The sequence below is a fragment of the Heterocephalus glaber genome, unplaced genomic scaffold, assembly GCF_053883595.1.
Source record: "Heterocephalus glaber isolate CG9 unplaced genomic scaffold, H.glaber_assembly_v1.0 deba00000122, whole genome shotgun sequence".
NCBI classification, from domain to species: Eukaryota; Metazoa; Chordata; class Mammalia; order Rodentia; family Bathyergidae; genus Heterocephalus; species Heterocephalus glaber.
Window position 1 is genome coordinate 57,353,665 of NW_028258138.1, and position 24,469 is coordinate 57,378,133.

General features: G+C 38.5%; 1 long non-coding RNA gene across 1 annotated transcript in view; it reads left to right on the forward strand.

Annotated features, from left to right (window-relative positions):
• Positions 1–733: 733 nt before the first annotated feature.
• Positions 734–24,469, forward strand: part of LOC147830443 (uncharacterized) — a 90,117-nt gene continuing 66,381 nt past the window's right edge. Inside the window, exon 1 of the long non-coding RNA XR_015452657.1 lies at positions 734–953. This is a non-coding gene — a long non-coding RNA (uncharacterized LOC147830443). The remainder of the gene's footprint in view (positions 954–24,469) is intronic.

Sequence of the window (24,469 nt, forward strand, 5' to 3'; positions counted from 1 at the left end):
AGGCACACTCACTGATCCCATTTTCTCACAATCTGGGGACCAGAAGCCCCAAACCAGGCTGTCAACAGGGTTGGTTTCTTCTGAGGCCTCGGTCCTAAGCTTGTAGATGGCTGTCTTTACCCTATGTCTTTTCACATTTTGTTTCATCTATATGTCTGTCTTTGTGCCCAAACCTCACCTTTTTATAATATAACAATATGTCTTATTGGATCAGACACCCTAGTAAACTCATTTTAATTAGATTAGTTATATAAATACCCTTTCTCCAAATTAGGTCACATTCTAAGACATTGGGGGAGAACTCCAACATACCTTTTGAGGGGAAACAATTCAGTCCATCACAGGCCTTATAAGATATATTGCTTTTGCCTGAAATCAGCTCAGTTATCATCCTATACTTAAAGGAAAAAACAGTTCACTGTGGGTATTTTGCTATGGCAGCAGGAAATTGCAATAGCAATCCTTTCGAAAAAGCACCTGCATCATTCAGTTGTGGCAGTAACTCCATTTCCTCCCACCACTCGGTGGCTAAGCTCCACCATGTTGAGGATAAAGCACATTCAGTATGGCCACTGTGTGCCAAGTTAGAGCTCCAGCTGCAGTATGGTTGTGACACATGAAGTAACTGCCTTGTGGTGGGAGGCAGAAGCTGCCTATCAAAGGGAAACACCTGTCACAGAAGGTTCACTGAAGTCTGGGAAAATAAAGATCTTTGGCTCTGGGCTGTGCTGTCACCATTCTCCCCGTTATTCTAGAGCAGAGTGCACCTATCAGTTCAAAATGCCATGAAAGAAACCAAAGAAGCCAGGCTGGTGAGCAATGTCCTAAAGAGATAATGGGCCACCGAAGTAGTTCTGAGAGCCAGCGGAGTTGGGGAGGAGGAGCAATCTGGGAGCAGGACTAGGGACCAGGAGGAGCTACACCCCGTGGTCTACTGCCTTGTCTCATTCCAGGTGTGTGACCAAAGATTTGTGTGTGTGTTTTCATGGGCATGTCTGTGCATTTTGTGTGCATGTGTGTGTGTGTGTGTGTGTGCATGTGTGTGGTTGACTGGATAGGAGAAACCTGAAAAAGGAGAGGAAAAAGAGAGTGTTAAATACCATGACAGGTTAATAAGCATCTGAAATATTTAATTACTACTGAAGTGTTCCATGGCTTTGTCTACAGTTATTTTTTTTAAACTGCAGGGTATGGTTCAGCAGTCGGTTGTGAAATCAATTTAGTCATGCAGGGGTTTTTAACCTGAGGCCCATGGACACTGCCCACCCCTAGAGGCTCAGGGATAGAACTATACTTCAATATAATTGATTTCCTTTGTAATCCTGTGAGTTTTGTTTTATGCATTTGGAAACATTTCTCCAAGAAGGGATCCTCAGTCTTTACTATGTTGGGTAGAAATGGCACATACAAAAAAAGATTAAAAATTTGTGTCAAAACTAGCATTTTAAAAAGGTTATTAAAATAGTATAAACTTCAGGCACAGTGGTGAATGCTTGAATTCTCAGCACTCTGTGAGGCTGAGGCAGAAGGATCATAAGTTCAAGCCCAGCCTGGGCAACTTGGCAAGACTGGCAAGACCTTGTCTCAAAATAAAAATAAAATTAAGATTGGGGAATGTAGTTCAATGGGAAGGCCCTGAGTTCAAGCTTCAATCTCCCCCTGCCCCTAAAAGAACAGACTAAATGAAAGGGAAAAGTTTGGATCCTGTATATACTGTATATACTGAGGGCAAATATTGTTTTGCGAAACTTTTGTTTCAGGAATGAAAATATTTTTGGGTGTATAAATACACATGTGTGTACATAAATGTGTGCACATATATTTATTTCTGCTTGTAAAACATGATCAAAAACTTGATAGCCACTGTTCTACAGGCTACTGGACATTAGGGCAAAGACTAAATAACCCTTTTTTTTTTTTTGGTATTGGGGATCGAACTCGGGTCCTTCCACTTGCGAGGCAGGTGGCAGAACCACTGAGCTAAATCCCTGGCCCAATAACCCTTTTTAAAAATTATGAGCTGGAATGTGGTGAGCCATTCGTACTTTGGACTAGAGAGTTCTACTTTTACGCAGGCAGTGACTTCTGTACACTTGGCTTAGCCACACAGGAGTCAGTGGAAGGTGACCAGATGGCCCTGACCACAGCTCACAGCGGATGGCTCTAACTTCCTCTGCCTTGTTGAAGCCTGACTTAGTTTGAGTGATTCAAAGACATAAGTTGATTTTTGTGGTTCTCAGTCTTCAGCAAGTGTTAGAAGCAGAGGTCTTGTTTCCTGGGAGGTTTATCTTCCTGTTATTGCTGCTAGAACTGTGTTCTTCCGGGAAGACAGCCATGCCACCTGAAGAAACAGAGACAGTATCTTTCACTGAAGGTGACAGCACAGGGAGAAAAGGAAGAGTGAAGAAGAGAGAAGAAAAGGGCAGAGAGGGGAGGTGGAGCAAGTGTTCAGAGAAAGGCGAGTTGGGTCAGAAAGGAGAGAAAAACCAAGAGGAAAATAACAAGAGTGTAAGGCAAGTAGCTGTGTCAGCTGAGCTGTGGGTGGAGAGAGAAGTTATCACACTGGTCTCTTAGGCACCGCTGGCAGGACTCTGCCTCAAGACGGTGAGTAAAAGAAAGGCAATGCAGTTGCTCAGGAGATTAACAAAGACAAATCTGGAATGCGGCCGTAAAGCTGTGAGAGTTGAACTGAGCCAGGGAATGGCCGCCCTGACAGTGAACGCTCATGCTCTTATTAATGTATTTTGAATTAAATTCATATTTACTTGGTTAGTTTAGAAAATGTAAGCTTCACTAAAGCAAGACCTCTGTCCTCCTTGTTTCTTAGATTAGCACCAGTGCCATGGTAAAGGCTCAATAAATATTGGTAAAGGAATAGTAATTGGTCAGCTGGTAATTGATAAAGTTACTCGAAATTAAAGTAGTAATGGTAGTGATAACTAAATTTAATATATAGAACTTAATAGTTTAGAAATCAATTTCATGGATATTATCTCACTTAGTCCTTATAGGTTCCATCAAGTATCACCATTTTTACCCTCATTTTAAAGATGAGGGTACTAGTTCAAAACCACACTATGATAAGTATCTTGTATTTTAATTAATTAATTAGTTTATTTTTTGGTACCAGGGATCGAACTTGGGACCTTGTACTTGCGAGGCAGGCGATGGAATCCCTGAACTAAATCCCTGGCCCTTCTGGTATTTTAATCAATATCTTCTGATGTCAAAGCCAGTCATTTTGGCTGTCACCTGCCTCTTTTGGCATATTGTATATTTAATGTAAATACTTCGTAAATTTAACTAGGAATATTCATAGTAGGTGTGTTAGTCAGGTTCCTCTTACTGTAAAATATCTGGCCAACTAGATGGAAGATTTTGGCTCACCATTTTGAAGCTTTTAGTTCATGGTAGTTTTCCCCCTTCGCTGTGGTAAGGCAAAAGTTCGTCATGGCAGGGATCAAAGTTGTTCACCTCCTTGTGGCCAGGAAGCAATGAGAGAGGTTAGGTTACAATCCTCTTCGAGAGCATGCCCCTAGTGACATAACAACTCCCACTAGGCCCCACTTCATAAAGTTTCTGCTATTTTCCAATAGTGCTATGGGCTGGGACCAAAGCTTTAACACATGGCCTTTAAGGTACAATCTAGATCCAAGCTATAGCATATGTGTATCAGTTTGGATTCTCCAGGAAGGAGATACCCTACTGGAGATGGGAGTGCATGAGAAAGAGGAGCGGGGTGGGGTGGGGGTTCACAGCTGTGAAAGGCAAACAGGAAGGAGCAAGATGGTACCAGGATGCTGATCTGGCACTTGTGTGGGAGGGAGGCAGAATCAACCTAAGAAGGCCTCAGATTGTGATACAAATTTAACAAAACCTTACTTAACATAATGAGGACTCTGGAACAAAGACTGACCATAGATGAGCACTGAGCTGGACAGAAATGGCCAAGCCATCAGTTCTCACCATGCCTAGTTTCTAGGTCTACCTAGAAAGCTCAAGACTTTGGCTTAAAAATTGAGGTGGGTTCTGCAGGCTTTCAGCTTACTGTGTTTTTTTTTTTTTTTTTTGGTACCAGGGATCGAACTCAGGTCTTTGTGCTTGTGAGGCAGGCGGTGGAACCACTGAGCTAAATCCCTGGCCCTTACTGTGCTTTTTGAATTGAGTGGCAAGTTCTTTCTTGAAGCCAGGGGCAGGAGGTGCACTCTCATGGCTAGCACACATTTTCTTAAAATATGACATTTTCTCTTCAATTCCAATTTAAATACTCCAGTGGGAGTGTTTTGTTTAACATATCCTGACTTTCTACCTCGTAAACTGTAGCCTACAATATAGACTAAATATCTCATTCAGTATTGAAAATACTGAATTTCTACCTGCAGGATTAAGAGAAGAGAAAGGATTATACTAGGCTGAGCAGTTATAATTTGATGTGCTGTATCAGATCAACTGTTATCAAAACACAGGAGCTGCCACTCCATTTTTCACATCCATGGTGGCCTTGGCTGATTGATCACAACACTCTTTGTTATGAGTTGTGTTGTCTGCCTCAGAATTATTCTCCACATACTGATACAGACAGCCACTGCCCATCTATCAATGTTGGCATCTCAGATGAAACCAATTTATCATTCCAGCACTAGGTAATAGGGGTGAATATAGGTCTTTGAATAGGTGTGTGTGTGTGTGTGTGTGTGTGTATTTGCATGTGTAAATGTTTGTGTGAGGGCTAGCAAGTACATGAGCTTGAGGGAGATTTAATGAAAATGAACACTTGGAGTTATTTATCAATTAAAAAATTTATGTTTCTACTTTTAAAATTAAACAACTTTTTCCTAAAAATAGTGTAATAAGTAAATATTCTATACAAAAGTCAGTACCTAGATTCCATATGCCTATACATATATATCAGTGGAGATGATTTTGGACTGTAACAAAACCTCAGTACTCATTGACCTTAGTGAATGTGAGTTGATTTTTCCTCTCATGAAAAGAAATTTGTATTTGGGGAACTGTCAGGATTTTAACAACACATTTCTGTGATCCTGTTGTCGCTTTCCTCATATTTGCAGAATGGCTATTGTCTCAGGCATGATTTCAATGCTAGAAGAACCTGGAGGTGGGAGTGCCCCTATGCATAAGGAAATAAAAAATCTTTCTAAGTGGCTTCCACCAGAAGACCCGATTTATGAGTACACTTGTTGGATAAGGGCAGATTCTACATGTATGTGTTTTAGCAAAATAAACTTCTATTTTGAGTTTCAATGGATCCATGTCTTCAAATACAATCTTTAAATAATTTTAAGCCAAAATACTGTGTAGATATTACTATTGAACATAAGATTAACCCCCAAAACTTACCACAAATGAAATAAGAATTTTTAAATTAAATGAATAATGAATTATATTTAAAAATAAGAATGGCAGAAATTGTAGACATTTCCAGCACACTCAAAATGTACAGCATATTTACTAAAACTTCCAGACATTCGAAACTATTTCCTGTGTATCGTATCTAAGTGAGTCACATACCAAAATTAGCAAAATTTGATGCTATGCAATCTTCATAGTAGAAATATAGAATTAAATCCTTGGTAAACCCTAACAATATGTTAATTTTAGATCACAATGCCATATTTTAGTAATTCTTAGTAAATATTTAGTATTTTACTGGAAAGTAGCCCTTCATCATATACAAAAAACTCGTATATAGTGGTTTTTAGTTGATATTGCCTATTATTTGCTCTCAAGAACTGAAGAAAGGAAATTTGGAGGTAAGTTTTTGGTTCATCCAAACTGTACAGAATCATGACTTCTTATATGGGAGCAGTGGTCTGAGGTCAGCAGCATGAACTGAATTTTCATTCCACATCTGACTACTTGGTCTAAGCCTTTTAAGCCCTTTGCAGCCGAGCTCCTCACCAGAAGATGGGAGTGCTGATACAGAAGCTCCTCTACTTATAATGGGATTGTAAGTGCTCACAGTCCCAAATGCATGTTCCAAAAGGACTGTGAATCAGTTTCTCAAAGGATTTACATAAGACTGGTGTGCGTGTTCATACATGTTCTGTGGCATGTATATCTAGGGGACAGAATAATACATGGCGTATAGAAGGCACTGAAAATCTATTTTTTGAATAAGTGAATAATGTTTTCCCACAAAATCTTTCTCATTTCTCTTTACTTAGAGTTTGTAAAGGCAGACAAGTGTCCTCCTAGGGATCTCCCAAGCATCCTGGGACATTTCTCTGGTGCTTAGTCCTCCCTGGGATTAACAGGAGTCTCCTACCCATCCAGTGTCTAGCAGCATGCTCCCCAAAAGTTTTCCATTGTCGTCCTCTTCTGTTCTCTTTATGATGTTTGTTGAGTTATACAGGCATAGCACTTTTCTGTTACTTGATTTGCTCTTTGGCCTTTAGAATAATTTTTACTCCTGAACAATTCATTCTACATACGCATGAAACATCTTTCTTTTTCTTATCACTTTTAATTTTTAATCATCTCTTTGGTTTCCATGGTAATTATATATCCTAACAGGAAGTTGTAATATTTGCACTGCTCTTGGAACTACTAGGTTTGATATGGCTAAGGATGCTTGAAAAAACTTCTTAAGAAAGCATCACAAATGCAGCAAAATGCATTGAGGCAAATTGTGCAGTTTTCAATAGTCCAAAATGCAGCAACGCCATCCAACATCTTTGCCGGTCCATGAAGTGCAATCTCACAGAGAACTTTGTTTTCATCTGCAAATATCCATAGGTTGAAAGTTGATAACAGAAGAATGTCTGTAACTAATCTCCTTTCTTCATAGTTTTTCTGTTGGGATAAAGTGAAAGTGCTCTTTAAACTGTAAAGTGTTATTCACATCTCTGTGATTATTTTTATGGAGCATGCTCCATCTCCATTTTTCCATGTTGGGGCATAAGGAGAAGATAGATCTTTGTCCCTTATTCAAAGTGGTAACTCTATGTCAAATCTCCTCTTTGCTCCAAGCACAAATATGTGTCTGTGCACACATGTACATGTGCAAATGTACACACAAACTACTGTAGGAATGGAGATCCTGGCTCACAGAGTCACGGCCTCTGTCATACCAAAAAGGCAAGTAGAGGCAAAATTCTTAGTGACTGATGATTAGTGAACTCTTCATTTTTGCAAGGAAGCACCTCCAAGTACTTGCTTGGTAGAGGGCACCTTTCTAGTCAATCACTTGATGAGCATTCAGAATTGGATTATAAAAGGACACAGGTTGAGATTCGGGTTAGAGGTTTGCATTACATCTCAAAATGCCTGTATAATTACAATGCAGTGATTTTTAGTTGAAAGCTTGTCTAGATAATAAATAGGAGTCTCATTTACTGCCACTTCTGAAGTGTTAGAGGAAGTATAGGTGCTGGCGCATGTTCATGTCAAACAATGGATGACCAATTTTTACACTGAGATTTCTAACCACGCACTTATAAACGACTCACACATAGGAGTGGACAGAAATAAAGCCTGTGGGACAACAGGGGGTAAAGTTTTCCTGCCAAACTTGTCTTGGCCCATAACTACCTTAGATTTTATAAAGATATTTTACTCTTACACTTCACTTTCACTATGGAGCAGCCAAGTCGAAGTGTTTTCCCTGTCGAGTGGGAGTTTTAAGGACTAGCACAGAAGTAGAGTAGGCTTTAGGAAAAATTGTGTATAGGTGAAATCATTGCCACAACCTGCATCTTAGTTCAGTGCCTTGGCCCTAAGCCCTATCTTTATCCCTGGGCACCCTAAATCTCTGCAGACACAAAAACCCTATAGAAATGGCTCCTTATTTCTTAAACAGATCCTAGGTTTAATCCCTCTCTTGCAGACATCTAAGATTTAATGATTTTATATTCATTTTCTCAGGGTCTCTGCTTGTGGACATTAATCTCTGCTAATATAGCTAAAGTTCTTAGGGTCTAACAGTCTTCTGGATAAGTGGTAAGTGGTTTGCATTTTAACAAGGATAAACAAATGCCTTAACTCAAAAGAATGACATGATAGGATTGTTAAAAATACACTTCCTCCCGTAAGCCTCTGCCACCCTCCACCCCTCGTGAGTTAGGCATTTCCACTTCAGTTCCTCAGTGAGGAACTTTTTCCTGCCATGTCACTTGGCACCCATCATAGTGATCACTTGTTCAGTTGTCAACTATGATCTCTGTGTGAAGTGCCTCACAAACCTTTATATGAATTCCCACCACCCTGCTCCTTGATTAAACACTTAGAGGACCTCAATAAATATCTTTGAGTGAAGAATGACTAAACAACACTGAGGGTTTCAGGAACTATAGAAAAGTGACAGGGTGAGGGAAAGGAAGGCAGTATTTGAAGGCCAGATGGCTCCCGTTGATGCCTCCTACTTAGTTATTTTCTAAGCCTAGAAAGTCCTCTGATAAACCTCTGAAAATATCACTTGAAGATAACAGATTTCAACATCCCTTCAAGTGCTTTAGAAGCTCACTCAACATTGGATGTAAAGAGTAAGGAACATTGCCTTGATCTACTATAGTCATAGGTACCGGCAACATACAGAAATTACACAGAAAATGCCGTGACATACATGTTTTATCCAGTGAGGGAATTCATTGTTCAAGTTAAACTATGGAGATAACTCCTTTCAGCAAAAGGAGCAGAGGATAAAAACTGAAGCAAAAATAAACTTTCCTCATCTCCAGTGATGACACAAAAATGTTCAGATAAGAAAGAGAAAAAACACTTCTGGGAAGCAAAAATAGGAAACAGAAGTATTTCAATGGCATCCCGAAGTAAATAGTGGCTAGTATTTTGGCATTGTACTGAAATGAAGGGCACAATATCCTCCTTAGCAACATAGTGACAAGGGCTCTTACAGGAAAAGTGAACTTGGAGAAAGTGAATGAGAAAATGCTGAGAATGTGAGTGGCCAAGAAGAACCTAATCTCTCAGAGCATGCAGGAAAGGCTCAGCTGAATTAATATAGGAAGGAAAATAAAGTTTATCCCAATTTCAGACTATTCTATTAACCATTCCCATGGGAGTCTTCTTGAGTTGTTAATGGGCAAGAATTGTAAGTTTGTATCAGAGCTGCACCACATATAACATATAGTTTAGAAATGTAACTGTGGCTAAGGCAACTACATAACAAACTGTGTGTACTTCTCAGTGCTATGACCCTCAATTTATAGTCCCACTCTTCCTTTTTTTTCTTTCTTCCTTTCCTTTGTCTTTTCCATTTTTTATTTCTCTCCTTTCCTTCCTTTCTTTCCTTTATCTTCTTTTTTGTTGTTTATGGTACTTCAAATTAAATAACATTTTTAGATGCTGCTATAGATAGATATATATGAACCAGGTGAACCAAGAAATAGGTTGTACATAAAGTGGTCAAAACCTGGTAAAAGCACATAACTTCTACAGTTTGGTTTCAATTTGGGTAATATATTATATATATAATCAGTTAATTTCCTCAAAAGCCATACTCCATAATAATAATTTTATAACAGTTGTTTTTTGGATTAATAAACAAATTCAGGTTAGCTATGCAGTTTGACCGATGATAAACAGCTAGAGTGTGGAGCATGAATTTGAAGTTAAATAGTCTGACTCCAATGCCTGTACTCTTTTCCCTTGCATATTTTGGGAAATAAGTACAAAGTAGGTAAAAATCAATATTGTAATTATTGTTTAGCTTAGGTAACAATGTAATGTATTCATTCATCATGGAGTACATTGTACATTTTTCTACTCTGGATGAGGGCATTATTTTTAAAACTATAAAAAATAAGGCCCAGGATTTAGCTCTGTGGCTCTGTGTCTGCCTTGCAAGTGCAAGGTCTGAGCTTTGATCCTTGGTACCAGAAAAACAAAACAAAACAAAAAACTGTAAGAAATGACTGAGGAACCAGAAACTATCCATGCACAAGGTTTTTTTTTTAACATTTTTATTTTAATGCAATACAAGTAGATATTAATAAAGAAAATATAAAAGCCATTCTATAAAAAATAATTTTTCATAACAAAATAATTAGAGAATAACAATGGTAAATAACACTGAGTATCATGACTTAAAAGAATATATTTTCACTTGCTAATCTATCTTTCAACTCATTTCCTAATAATTCTATACCTTTTTTGCATAAAACATTTTAATTATTAACAAAATATCTCACACTCGGTATAATTTTGAACAAGTTCTTCTGATTTCACAATATCTATTATATAGTTTGGTCCTTATTTAATACCAAAGAGACAATGTGATATTTATGCATGCGTATTTGATTTATTTCCGTTAAGAGTGTGGTTTCAAGGCATGCACAAGTTTTAAAAACTAAGCATAAGTTTCTTTTCTTCTGGGCCTGGACTAGTGGACACAATGGCCACATTCCTAGCCTGGAGATTCTAGCTAGAGTAAGTGTTCCTAAATTGAAGTCAAAGCTTCAAAACTTTGGTAGATTACTCCAGCATTCAGCACACTTTGTGCCCTTCCAGGAGGTACCTGCTAGGTGAGTATATACTGCACTTCAGGTACTATTTCACACACAATTGCTCCTACTTCTGTGTCATTGACTTACACTATAACCTGGGAAGGATCAGAATGTTAATATATTTTAATTTGCTTCTATGACAAATTACAGTGTTTATATTTACAAGTCTGAGAATTGATGGGGACAGTAAGTGCATTTAGAATTCATATGTGTGAACACTATGAAGTCCTTTGAGCTTTACTAAAAGGGTAGATACACAAGGCGTTACATTTAGAAATTGTTTAGAAGCAGCACATTGAGAGAAGCCACATTTTGCTTTTAAAAGAAAACCCTCATCACAACCCCTTAATTATGTGCCATACACAATTTAACAGGTGTGTGTTTTATTCATTTATTCACAGCCTTTGGACTAACCATTCCATCATAGCACAATTGTCTGAAGCAAAACACATTTACAGAAAATAATATCAACTTCTCAGAGAGACTGAATTAACCAATCTCCAGAAATCCTTGAAAGAAAGGTTAATAATCACCAAAATGATGATCATTAAGAATTAAAACTTACATCAATAAAGTCTTTTCCATCCTTAGATTTCTGGTTCGTCTCTAACCCACCTTCACATGCATGACATGAAAGGGAAAACACAAAGTCTATGTATTGTTTTTATTGACAAAATACATTTGTGTTTCCATATATAACCTGGATTGTCAGTGGCTCTCTTAGAAAAGGTCCTGGAGCCCTGCCTTTCATTGCTTATACTTGTTTCGTGGGAGGAGGATGCTTTTTTTCTGAATGGTAAGACCAAAGAAAGCTGGGCTGGGGATTTAGCTCAGTGGTTCTGGTGCCTGCCTCGCAAGGACAAGGTCCTGAGTTCGATCCCTGGTACCAAAAAAAAAAAAAAAGAAAAGAAAGCGCTACACCTTGGTCATATTTCTTTACTGGACAAAGTTAAGTGTTAATCTCCCCGACGTGGTCCTAATAGCTGTATGCTGTTTTGGGTTGCATTGTTGTGGCTTCCTTGATGTCCTGAAAAGATTCAAAATATTTACCTTTTATGGAGATCTTGACTCTGGGGAGGAGACAGAAGTTGCATGGTGCCAGTCAGTAAATAAGGTGGATCAGGACACACCATCATGTTTCTACAAGCCTGTCTTTCTGTCGGGCAGCCTGAGCAGCAGCATTCATCATATTTCTGATAATACCTCATAAAGATTCATAAAAGAGGAGAAAGAGTACTCTCAGAACTGCTTCAGACAGTGACAAGAATGATGAGATAGTGTATTTGAAATGAGGGGAAGTATTTTTGAGAGGGATTAATGGTAATTTCTTTTACTGTAAAACACTTTTAAAAATTCAATCATTTACTGTATATTTTTATTACCACTTAAATATGCCTATCTCAAGTTTCCATGTGGTCAGCTTGCCCCTGGTGAATCCAACTAAGTCTCTTGTCCTTTCTTCTCCACTTGTAGGTAGGTAGCAAGTTATGGTTCAGTGGGTTCCCAGGTATAGACATGGAGCAGAGTGGAAATAAGTCCAGTTGTATTTCCTGCACAGTTTAATAAAGAGCCCTATACTCTGTGGCCCAACCTATAAAGCTGATACTGTCCTTGGAACATGCAGCGTTATCCAGTCTCACTTTACTGCTGGTAAAGCTGAGACTGTGATTTGATTCTCTGCTTTTACCTTTTGTCAAGTTCTTAACTTCATGAAATTGGAAGATAAGAATTGGATGAATGATTTTTACCCTGACCCCGAACTCCAACAGAAACTAAGGATTTCTGAAGAAAGAGCATCAGAGAGATTGGAACTAGGGGAGAGTGTAATTGAGGCATGTGTATAACTACGGGTATGTGTGGAATGATAGCTACTTTTTGCCTGCTTGCCTTCCTCCCTTCCTTTCTTCCTCCCTTCCTTCCTTCCTTCTTCTTTTCTTTTTTTGCAGTACTAGAAATTGAACTGCTTTTCAGTTTCTGCCTGTATTTAATACATCACATTGTCCTAATTAAGGAAATAAAAAAGCTACATTTGAAAACGATCCCTAAGGCTATAATGCTGTTGGCACAGTGGGAAATATGCAATCAATAAGTAAACAGACAAGATCAGCCTGAAGACCTTTCAGAACAACATAGCTACTCAGGGGGAAAAGAAGTTAGCATTAGATTTAGTCTATTTAAATATTTTTCAAGATCTTTGTTGAGTTTCAGGAAATAGTGTCTCTTCCTTGGAATCATGTTTGTCTAGCCTAGAGAACACTTGATATTCACCCTGTGACTGTTTTAGTGTTGGAGCTGGACCAACAGAAATTCATGGGCAATGAAATGATTTTCACTTGTGGAGATGAATTCATTTTTTGCTTCCTTCAGCAATTCATCAGTCTAATGGGAAAAATAAAAGCTATCACAATAATGAGAATGGACTTCTGGGAGCATAAGCCAATATAAATAATTTATTTCATAATGTAAATTCTATTTATATATGGTCTTAATCCAAATTTGATCTTAGTCAAAAGGCTAAGAAGCCATCCAAATTTGTTTTTAATTGAGTTTTCTCGCCATCACATACTCTCTCGTATTTACATGTGTAACTTTTCTCATAACACAGATATCATATTTGACCAGATTCTATTGTTATTGGACAACAATGATGATATTGTTATTCTGAGCATCATTATCAACATATCAAGAAATGTTTTACAGAACATTTTGAATATTCTGTCTGTCATCTGGATATTAGATGAAGTAAATACTTATTGTGTGATATTTTCATCCTAAACAATAATAGTAATTGAGAATAAAAGAGAGTATATACTTTTTTTTTGATACCAGGAATTGAACTCAGGACCTTGTGCTTGCGAGGCAGGCATGGTGCCACTGAGCTAAATCCCTGGCCCAAGAGTATATCCTTCTAAAGGTAACATATTAACACAGTGAATAAGTATCAAAATTTTAGTGTCATCACTAAACTTCAAAATGGTTTTTTAACTGTTATATGAAAACATATTAATGGGGTAACATAGTTTTTGACACACACAGATACATATATATAGTGTAATATTTAAATCAGGGTAAACATATCAATCTCCTCAAACATTTACCTTTTTGTTTTTTGAAACAGGGTCTTCCCAAATAGTTCAGGTTAGCCTTGAACTCATTATGTAGCCCAGGCTGGCCTTGAACTTGTGGCAATCCTCTTGCCACAGCCTCCCTTCAAAGTGCTGGGATCATAAAGATTTACCATTTTTTAATGATGCAAACTTTCCAAATCTTTTCTCCTAGCCTTATGAAATATACAGTACATTACTGTTGCTTATATTCACCCTATTGTGCAACAGCACATCAGGACATTTTGTTCCTATCTCCCTGTAACTCAATACCCCTTGACCATCTTTCACCCAAAGTTCCCTTCACACATGGTATCTGTGGTCTCTGGTAACCACCATTTTTCTCTCAGCTTCTATGAGAGCACTGTTTTATAGTCCACAAATGGAGGAGATCATGTGATATTTGTCTTTCTGTAACTGGCTTATTCCACTTACTGTAACAATCTCCAGTTCCATCCATGTTTTCTCCAATGACAGGACTTTACTTTTTTATGGCTGAAGACTATTCCACTGTGTGCATGCACCACTTTGTCTTTATCCAGTCATCAGTTGATCGATACATAGATTGCTTCCATGTTTTGGCTATTATGAATAATACTGCATTGAACATGAGAGTGCAGATGTCTCTTTGACATATTGATTCCATATCCTTTTAATATATATCTTGTAGTGGGATAGCTGGATAGCATGGTAGTTTTATTTTTAACTGTTTGAGGTAGGCTACTTTTAAATTTTTGAACTAGATAGAAGAGCTAAAAATTCTCTTATTTCATCTCATATATAAAGAAAAAATTAAATGTTTATAGGGTAGGTGATTCTGAGAACCAAGCATCTGAATTTAGCAATATTTTCAAATTTTGTGGCTCCTCCAATCCCATCCACCTACTGTCAGTAGAATGTTCTGGGTGTCCAACTGTTGGCAGTTATTTCCCAACCTCTGTATCTGTGGTTACTGACTTGCTACTAACCTATTTTCCATCTTGATCCTGATTCTGCTTCATAGTCTCCTATTTAATAACTTCCTCTACTCCTTGGACCAAGTTGTTGAGTTCCTTCAAGGACTCTTGGCATCTCCCTTTCTGGCTGACTTGGGAGGGATAAACCACCCTAGGAGGCTCTAGATGCAGCTGCTGACCAGGTGTCCCTGGTGCGTGGATTGATCAATAAGATTCAGGCTGAAACTTAACTGTTGTTTATCCTTCTTTACCTAGCTAACAAGCATTGATTTACTCAAGTCTTTCCCTGATTCCTACTCACCTATTGTGTGTACTTTCTGAAATAATTTATTGAGTGGTTAATAGAGTGGTTACCAGATACTGAGAACTATGCTAAATGTTTGAGATGAACATGCCATTTAATACTCCCAGTAACATTATAAGGTAGGGAATATTATTATCTCTGTTTTATATATAGGAAAAATTTGTTTTAGAATATCTGAATAATTTCTTCATGGTTGTACATTGTACAGTTACAAAAAGTTATAACCCTGGGCTGGAAACTTAGTCATTTTTATTTCCAGACACCTGCTCTGAACCAGCATCCCGTATTGCCATTGGTTTATGAAGTGATCTCATTCACATTTAGGAGTTCAATCACCACCAAAGCTTCAATAACATCTACCTTCAGTTGCCTACCAAAAATCTCCACTTAAATGTCTTAGAAACACTTCAAACTAAATATATCTAAAACCAGATATAAGTATTTCCCCCTTTAAACTCAGTCCTCTTAAATGTTCCCTTCATCCGTGAAGGAAACCATCTTTCATTTGATGGTATGAGTTAGACACCTGGGCATCATAATGCTTATCCCTCACATTCAATTCTGTACCTAATCCATTACTGAGTTATGTCATTGATACCTCAGAAATGTTTCAAAGCAGCCTTCTTCTCTGCATCTCCATAGCCATTACCCTTGTCCAAATATTATCTCTCATCCAAACTAGTGCCATGGACTTCTGTGTTAGTAAGGGCTTTCCAGAGAATCAGAGCCAGTAGGATACATAGAGATACAGGACAAGGCTGAATGTGGTGGCGCACTCCTGTAATTCTAGCCCTCTGGAAGTTGAGGCAGAAGGATTGCTGTGAGTTCAAGCCCAGCCTGAACTGCATATCTCTTGTCTCAGATAGAAATGGGGAGGGGGGATTTATAGGGATTGGCTTATGCAGTGATGGAGGTTAGGTCCCACATTTTGCAGTCTGCAAAATGAAGGCTCAGGAAAGCCAGTAGCACAAAGGGCTGATGACCAGGGGTGCCAGTGGTGTGAGTCTCTGGAGGCTTGAGAACCAGGAGTCCAGGAGTCTGAGGGGCAGGAAAAGATGGATCTTCTAGCTCAAGCAGTGGATTTACCTTTCCTCTGCCTTTGTTCTGTTGGCTCAATGGACTGAAACAGTTAATGCTCACTCACACGGTGAGGGTGATCTTCATTATTCAGTTTACCAACTCAAATGTTAATCTCTTCTAGAAACATCCTCACAGATGCACTCAGAAGTAGTGTTTTACCAGCTATTTGATTATCTCAGCCCAGTCAAATTGACATAAAATTAACCATTAAGAACCCTGACTGGTCTCCTCACATCTGGATTGTTCCTCTTCATCTGCTCTATTGTTCCATCTTCACTGCAGTCTAAGAGATCTTTTCTAAATGCAACTATGAACCTACAAGCCTCCCCTTCATTCTTTTAATTGTTCTCATTGTTCTTAGAGAACAATGCATTTAGCATAAGACTCTGTGAAGTCTGGCCTCTACCTGGAGAAACCATGCTTATCTGGGCTCCTTTCCCCTTGCTTTTTATACTCAGGCCTTCTTTTATTTGAACATCTTTATTCCACTGCAAGAATTTTACACATGCTATTTTTGCTGTCTGATATGCTTTCAGCCCTCCAGTCTGCTGAATTCATCTTCAGTTCTTAGATCACATGTCAATTCCGTATGGACACCTTTCCTGTTCCCCTTTCCAGACTACATCAAGTTTTCCTGTTACACCCTTACAACACCATGAATCTCTCTGTTAGAAGAGTACAGTTTTTACTATTACTGTTGTTTATGTAATTATTTACTCAATGACTCTCTTTCCCAGTGAAATAGAAGCTCCACATGGGCAGAGGCCAGGTCTGTTTTCCAGAAAATTGTATTCCCTGCAGGCCATTGAGACATATTCAGATTCAATGGTAAAAACTTCATCTCTTTTGGGTGATAGGCCACACTAGATTTTAAGAGAGTGAAATTTTTCTGGCTCAAAATCTCATGCTTCTATTGTGAAGTTTTAAATATACCAAAAATATCTTCTTGTATAGTCCTCAATTTTCTCAATTGTATACAACATAAGGATATAATCTGCTCTTTGCCATTGCTGAGTCTTGAAAGTTGGCTGCACTGTATGTGTGGCAGTGAGAACCAGGTGCTTGGGCATGCAGGCTGCTTCCCCACATAGCCCTGTAGTTCTCCTTCTGAGGTTCCCAGTTACCTCTGCTCCATGTCAGGATCAACTTGGTTGGAATGATTATTCACGTTTGCCTTTTGCTTCATCCTTGGATTTTGTATCCTTAGGTTTTGACAGCAATGGGAGTAAGGGGTCGGTGCAGTTGTTGGTGGTGATAGTACTCATGGCTGTGCTCATTCCTGAACCCTGGGAGGAGGGGAATTTGTGAAGATCTGACCTGAAATCCAAACTGCCTAGAAGAAAGAACAGGGAGTAATGGGGTTCACATGGAAGGATGAGATGCTAATAGGGAACAGTTTTCAGTATGTGTTGGGGAAGTGATTGTCAGGCCTACTGGTTTTCATCCTTTGAGACTGGCCTAGAAATCTGCATTTTAATGCAGACCCATGTGATGCACATGGTCTCTGTATTACAGTTTGAAGAAAACACTGGCATACAGATATCTTTTATTCAAAACAGTGTTGGCATTTATTCTCAGAACAAAAACCAGTGACTAAAATCTAAAAGTGCTCTCCTATATTCTCATCTCTACTGACTTTCTTAGCACAACATCACATATGCCATCATTAGGGCTGATCCTCATATCCCTTCCATAACAGTATACTAATGGGTATCATTATTTTTTAGTGGTAAGATGTATAGAAGAGTAGCTACCTGTTTTTCTTTGTGAGCCCCAGGAACATCTGCTGATTAACATCTGGCGTTCTCTGTAACAGGTGTATGCTAGAGATAGCAATGTTAAAAAATCATATGATATCATTCCATTTCACAATTTGCAGTCTGTCATTCCTGCCAAATGGGTCAATTGAGATATAAATCATAATTTGAGCAGATGTGTATTAATAATTTAGGGAAGTGTCACAATTCTAGAGTCCAAAAATTTGGACGGAAGGGGAGAGGCAATTTTGAACTGTCCAGGAAACTCACTTTTTCTTCCCTTTTGTAAAGTTCTCATCACCTCTTTACTCATCCCCAAAGCATTAGCCATTTTAAAAAACTTTATAAAGAAGATAAAAATTAGAGAGCTCTTTGAACAAGGATAAGTAATTGTATGAATGGAGGAGACATCTAGATATCGATGGATTTCAGACTGTCTGGTTCAGGATATGATTGAGTTATGTTATCTTTTACTCTGTCTGGAACTCACTGCAGAGAGAGAGCCCAGGTGTCAGATGTAGTTCATTATTTTTTCCACACTACTACAACAACCAAGAGTTCTAAGCAAGAATTCAGTGGTATTGTCTCTACTACAATGAAAGTTGTTTGACATGGGGTCTTGTGCCTGTGTTGTTCTCCACTGTGATCTCAGCATGTAAAATATTGCTAGACACATTCCACTAACTTTATAAGGCCAGGTAGCTTCCATTTTTGTGCTTCTGAGAACTTTGAACTGGCTATGAATTTTCTCTCTCTGATGGAGAGTCTGTGTGAAAGATGGTTAGAATGAAGTAGATGGACTCAAAATCCAGTGGCTGACATCTTTATAAGAAGGCTATATGAAGACAGACACACAGATCATGTGACATCAGAGGCAGTTTGTAGTAGTACAGCTGCAAACCAAAAAAACACCAAGAATTACTGAAAGCTATCAGAAGCTAGGAAGTATTTTTCCCCAAGGCCTTCCAAAGGAGCATAACTCTACTGACATCTAGATTTTGGACTTCTGTTCTCCAGAACTGTGAGAAAATCTGTTGCTATAGGACTCCTAGTTTGTGGTCCTATACTACAGCTAATTTAGGAAACTAATATATGAGGAGAGGTCTTGAAACTATAGGGAAGGGATAATGACTAGTCACTCACCATTCTAATTAATTTTTTAGTTGGCTCCAGCTCCAGCAGCTGTCTGACTAAGTATACATGAGAGATCCCAAATGAGACAGACAGAATTGTCAGGGGGCCTCAGACACGAGTATCCTGGCATGAGAAAATGAGAATAAGCTTCTGGAAGGCTAGGAGTTTGGTCTATTTTCTTCTTTACTGCCATGTCCCCAGTAGCTAGAACAGTTTCTGGGATGTAGAAGATGCACAGTAAGTATGTGCAAAATGTCTGAAAAATATCCATCCCATAGCTTTTGAATGATAGCGGCATCCTATGGACATTCGAGTGTATATATATTATTTAATTTACTTACCAATATATCCTTGGAATCTTCCTTATTGTTGCATAAAGATCTTATTTTTTTTAGCTGAATGATAGTCTATTGTATGGCTGTGCCACAGTCTGTTCAACCAGTTGCTTATTAATAACCATTTAGTTTGTTCCCAGGTTCTGTGATTACAAATATCACTGCAATGAATGATTTTATGTGATTTTTGTATTGATGAGGCAAAGTTCTTAGAAGTGCAACATTAGTTTTAAGAGCTCATGCCCTCCCATGAGTGTTTCAGATAACAGTGACAGAATTCTCGATCAGATGCACCACTGACTTACCCAGGATGACACTTCTTACAGTCTTTTCAGTGAGTGTTGGTGTGGTTCATGTCAGGTGTCAGTGACCGGCTTTTTAAAAAAAATGTAGATTTCATAGACACAGTAAAGTGTTTGAAGCTGTGAAATTACAGCTTGTATGTTCAAGATCATGCTAAATGGTCACAATAGAATCAAATGTGATGCAGCAGATCATAAGTTCTGGACAATTGGGTAATTTAGCAAGACCTGTCTCAAAAAAAGGGGCGGGGGTATGTAGCTCAGTACCAGAAAAAAAGAAAAGAGGGAAAATATTGAAAGCCTAGCTCTTGGGTGACCATTGCTTGGATTTCTAAAGATGGCTGAGGTTTAGGTCTTAATGCTATTATATAATAATAGACATCTGTATTTTTAATATTTTTCAAAGGACATTTGAGTATCTAGGCCAATACATAATAGCTTCTTTGCCAATCTTGCTCCATCACGGACTTTCATTTTCATCATAGTCCTAGGGCTTTGATCTTATTATTTTAGTCAGACTTTGACACTGGGGACATTAGGCTGAAAAGAGCATCCCACTTGGTTTATCTGTGTTGTTTCCTACAGGAGGGCAAAGCTGAATCAGACATAAGAGATGGTTCTAAAAGGAAGCAGTCTCTGAATCCTTAAGCCAGGCACAAATGCTATGGTTCTTTTCATGGTGTATTTTCATCTGAAATGTGATGCTAATAACACATACCCATACCCTTAAAGGGTATGGTGGTGAATATTAATGACAAAATGCGGTCTGAGCTCTTCAGGCCTGAAGTCTTTGATAAAATTTGGGTTATAGAGCTGGTGAGATAAAGGAGAACATTCCAGTCATGATCATTTCTCATTATAGCGTACCTTGACAGGTGCTTTGAGCCTCTCACTCCAACAAAGTCTGGACATTTTCACTAGAGTGTACATGGATTTTTAATACTCTGCTTTATCTTCTTAGGTACTAACTGCCAGAGACTATGGGGAGTTTTTTCATTCAGAAAATATGTTTGAAATATTCACTCAGTTCTTGTGGATTCTCAGAAAGAGCCCAGGGCTACCAGCCAAGGCTTTGTTTTTTCTGACTCCACTCTAACACCTGAATGGCTTGAGGAGGTCACTTCATATGGGCCTCAGTTGCCTTTACATTAAATCAGGGTAATGACTATGTGTGGCTAGAAGGGAAATTTCAGTGGGAATGGGTACATAGGCATGTTCAGTAGAGTAAAGGCCATTAAAGATTAATATTATTATGCCTCAAGTAATAATAATACTCAAATAATAATAATAAATACTCAAATAGTACTTTCTCAAATTGTAAAGAAAACTGAGATGCTGGGAAACAAAGCCAGCACATTTAGGCTATGGCTTTCTATCTTAAATTGAGCTATAGACTAGTATCACATCTAAATTTTTTACTGTGATATGTCAAAATCGTGTGTGCATATGCATGTGTATATTGTGTAAAGTATAGGACATGTAAAATCTGTACATATAGATATAAAATATAAGGATATCAATGCTTCAGTAATAACAACAATAAAGAAAATCTTTTCGGTGGAACTGGTGTATGAGGGTATTGTTTTTATGTCCCCTGGAAGAGTCAGGAGATGACAGAGAGCCTGAAAGTGAGACTCAGAGCCCTAACAGCATGTGTTTGATCTCAAGGGAAAGTCCATGGGCTTTGGATGATGGCCTTAGGAGCCTGATGCAGGTTTTATTTCAAGAGCACTAGGAATGTAATGAGAGAAAACTAGTTGTTTTGTTTTGTTTTATTCTTACTGAAAGTGGATGCCTAAATGGTGTCTGGTGATGCTGGTAGTTACGTGGTGATTAGAATCTAGTAATCAGTGAGAGTTCACTATATTCTACTTAGATGCCAACTGGGCAGACAGGTAATGCTGAAGAGTGAAATAAGTAAGGAATGTGTTCTTTTTTTTTTTTTTTTTTGTTACCGGGGATCGAACTTGGGTCCTTGCGCTTGCGCAGCAGGCAGCGAAATCACTGAGCTAAATCCCCGGCCCCAGGAATGTGTTCTTGTAATCCAGTATCGTTATACTTAGAATTCAAAACCATAACTATCTTATCTGAGGAAGATAATAGGGAGTGGCAAGAACTGAGGTTCAATGGAGAATATTGCTTGATTTAATTTTTACAGGTGGGAATATAGGTCTGTGTTGTGGGATCTTTTGATTTTTATTTGAAGTCTGTGATCTGGATTTTTATATAAAATTCTCCCCTTTTTTGGCATTGGTATACACAAATTCCTACCTATACAACCACAGATCTTTATGTATGACAAACTGAAATGGTTTCTATGGGGATCTTTGGCGATGGAGAAGAGATGATACCAGGCCAGGATGGGAAGACAGGGATATAGCCTCGCACTGGGTGATACCATCATCAGCTCTTGCTTCCCCTTCTCTCCTGGAGCTTAGCCTATCCTTCAGGGTGGAAGTAGAAATGCTTTTGGGCCATAAGGTAAAAATCTATTACTGTCCTAGGGACTAGGAGTTGAGGAATGTTGCTTTAGAACTGCTTTAGATTCCTCATTTGGCTTGCCAAATATCCTGGGTCTCCCAGCCATAAGGGAATTAATGTATAAAATGGAGCCTTGCTTTGAAGATCACATGAGTTTCTAAGATAAACCATATAAGCCATATTACAAGAAAGGTGGGTCCACAGAGTGGAACTAATAATTGTCCTTATAATCACAAACACTAGTTATTCTAATAAGGTGGGGGGAGTAATAGGCAAATGATTACCACCTTTGCACTTGTAAAAAATGGCAGGGTGGAAACACAATAGCTAAAGGACAGCCTTCTTAGAAGGTGATTCTGGGTAATTCCTTTGCTCCAGAGCTGGAAAGATAGTAAGGAATGATTCATTGTCTTGCTTCTCTTGACTCTCTAAAATCTCCCAAATGCTAAGCAACAGGAAAGAAAATGTCAGGCAGGGTACAGACTACAACTATGAAGTTTTGGAGAGGGCACTTCTGTTCAGTTGATTACCTCAATTTTCTCACTCATAAAAGGACAAAGTCAAAGAACACCTTTTCAATACACTGTAAAAGCTGATTTGGAAACCAAAGGCTTGATTCCTTTCTTTTCTCTCACTGTATGTAGAAATCACCCACACCCAGTTTAATCAAACCTGCTTTTGTTTTGATGATAAGATCAAAGGACTAATAAACCAAGGTGTGTAACCCATGGAAGGCTGAGGGAAGGAAGCAGGGTTGGAGGTGGTGAGAATGAACTTGCATTGAACACCTAATAGACACAGCTACACACATTATCCTATTTAATCCTCACAGCTTTCCCATGAGCTAGGTGTCATTACCTTCATTTTATAGTATGGGATTTTCTTTTTGAAGGTTTGCTCCAGTTACAAATCAAAACTAAAAATAAATGTACTACACAGAAAATGAAGAGAGAAGGGAAGGGGACATTGAAAGCTACATTCTTCTGATTTGCCTTTACTTATCTGGTGGATTTTTTTAGTTTCCTTTCTCTGACCAGTTCTTTCTCTCTTTCTTTCCTTCTTTCTTTCTTTTTTTTTTGTTCAGGTCTCACTATGTAGCCCAGGGCTGGCCTCAAACTTGCAGCAATCCTTCTGCCTCAGCCTCCTGAGTGCTGGAATCACAGGCATATGCCACCACATCCGGCTTTCTCACTACTTCTGAAGGATCTTGCCTACCTCAAGCATAAGGTATAGCTTCTAGGTAGAGGCTCTAGCTGTAGTTCTGTCCTAAGTTGTAGAACAGTGTTAACTCCTGCCAACTCTGAGCTAGCCAACTGTACACATAAGCGAATAGGGCTTAACAGTTCATGGCCAGCTGGTGTGTGTTGGGACCAATCACTTCAATCCCCTCCAGAATCCAAGTGAGATTAGGACTGAACAGCATCTGCTTAAACCAAGAGGCCAGAAATATGGCTGCAGATAGCACTTCTGGGTCAGCAGCATCTTTTGTAAAGCCTATGGCGTACTGAATGACTTCTGGGAGCCTGTAGTATTTTCTGGTACCATTGACTTTTTGGATCCCCTCCCAAATGGAGGGATTCCACCCAAAATCCTTACATACTTCCTCTTTGTCTATAGTAAGATACAGAAGCACTATTTTACTTTGCTTATCTGTGATCTGCATTATCTAGTTTAGCATCTACTTTATTAACTCTGCTCTGGTCCCTGGGTTGAAACTCTAGGACTGCTACTTTCTGATTTTGAGCTGAATAAAATCACAAAATCCCTGGACAGCCATGTTCTTTGCTCTGTTGGCATTGTCTAAGGAAATGGAAGGTTGGTTCTTCTTTTCATATTCCATGTTAGTTACTGATTAGGTTTTCCTGCCATCTCTCATTACAAGACATTCCATGTCAACTCTTGATTGAAGGTATTTGCAGCTATCTATTTGAGTGTATCCACATGCATGTTTCCAGTATGCTTCAAATTCAATAATGTTCAAATCAAGTAAGGTCTCCCTTCTGACCCAAAGTCTTGTTCCTTTTCTTTGTGCATTATGTAATGTTATGGGTCAAATATGAGATGTCTCCCAAAGACTCCTGTATTGTGTTGATCCCCACAGCAGTAATGTTTAGAAGTAGGGCCAAGAGAGGTGAAGATCCTAATTTCATCAATGGACTGATTTTTTTCTTCAAACTACTGTGATAATTTAATACATCTATAAAGTTTCTTAAAAATAATAATAAAGGGTAATTATGATTTTAAAACACTTTACATTATAACCAACTTGACTTAGTATTGGCTTCATAATATATCGTGTGTCAGACATGCTAGGCTCATATCCCTGGACCACTATAGTGTGTCATTTGTATATCATGTAGCTTCTCTAGATCTTAGTTTCATATATGTAAATGGAAATAATACCTTCTTCAGCTACAAAATAAAATGTGATACTATAGATGAAGTGCTTAGCACAGTGCCTGGCATACATGGTGATGGTAATTGTAATTGTTACTATCATTGTGCCTTTTCTCATGGAAAAGAAGAAATATC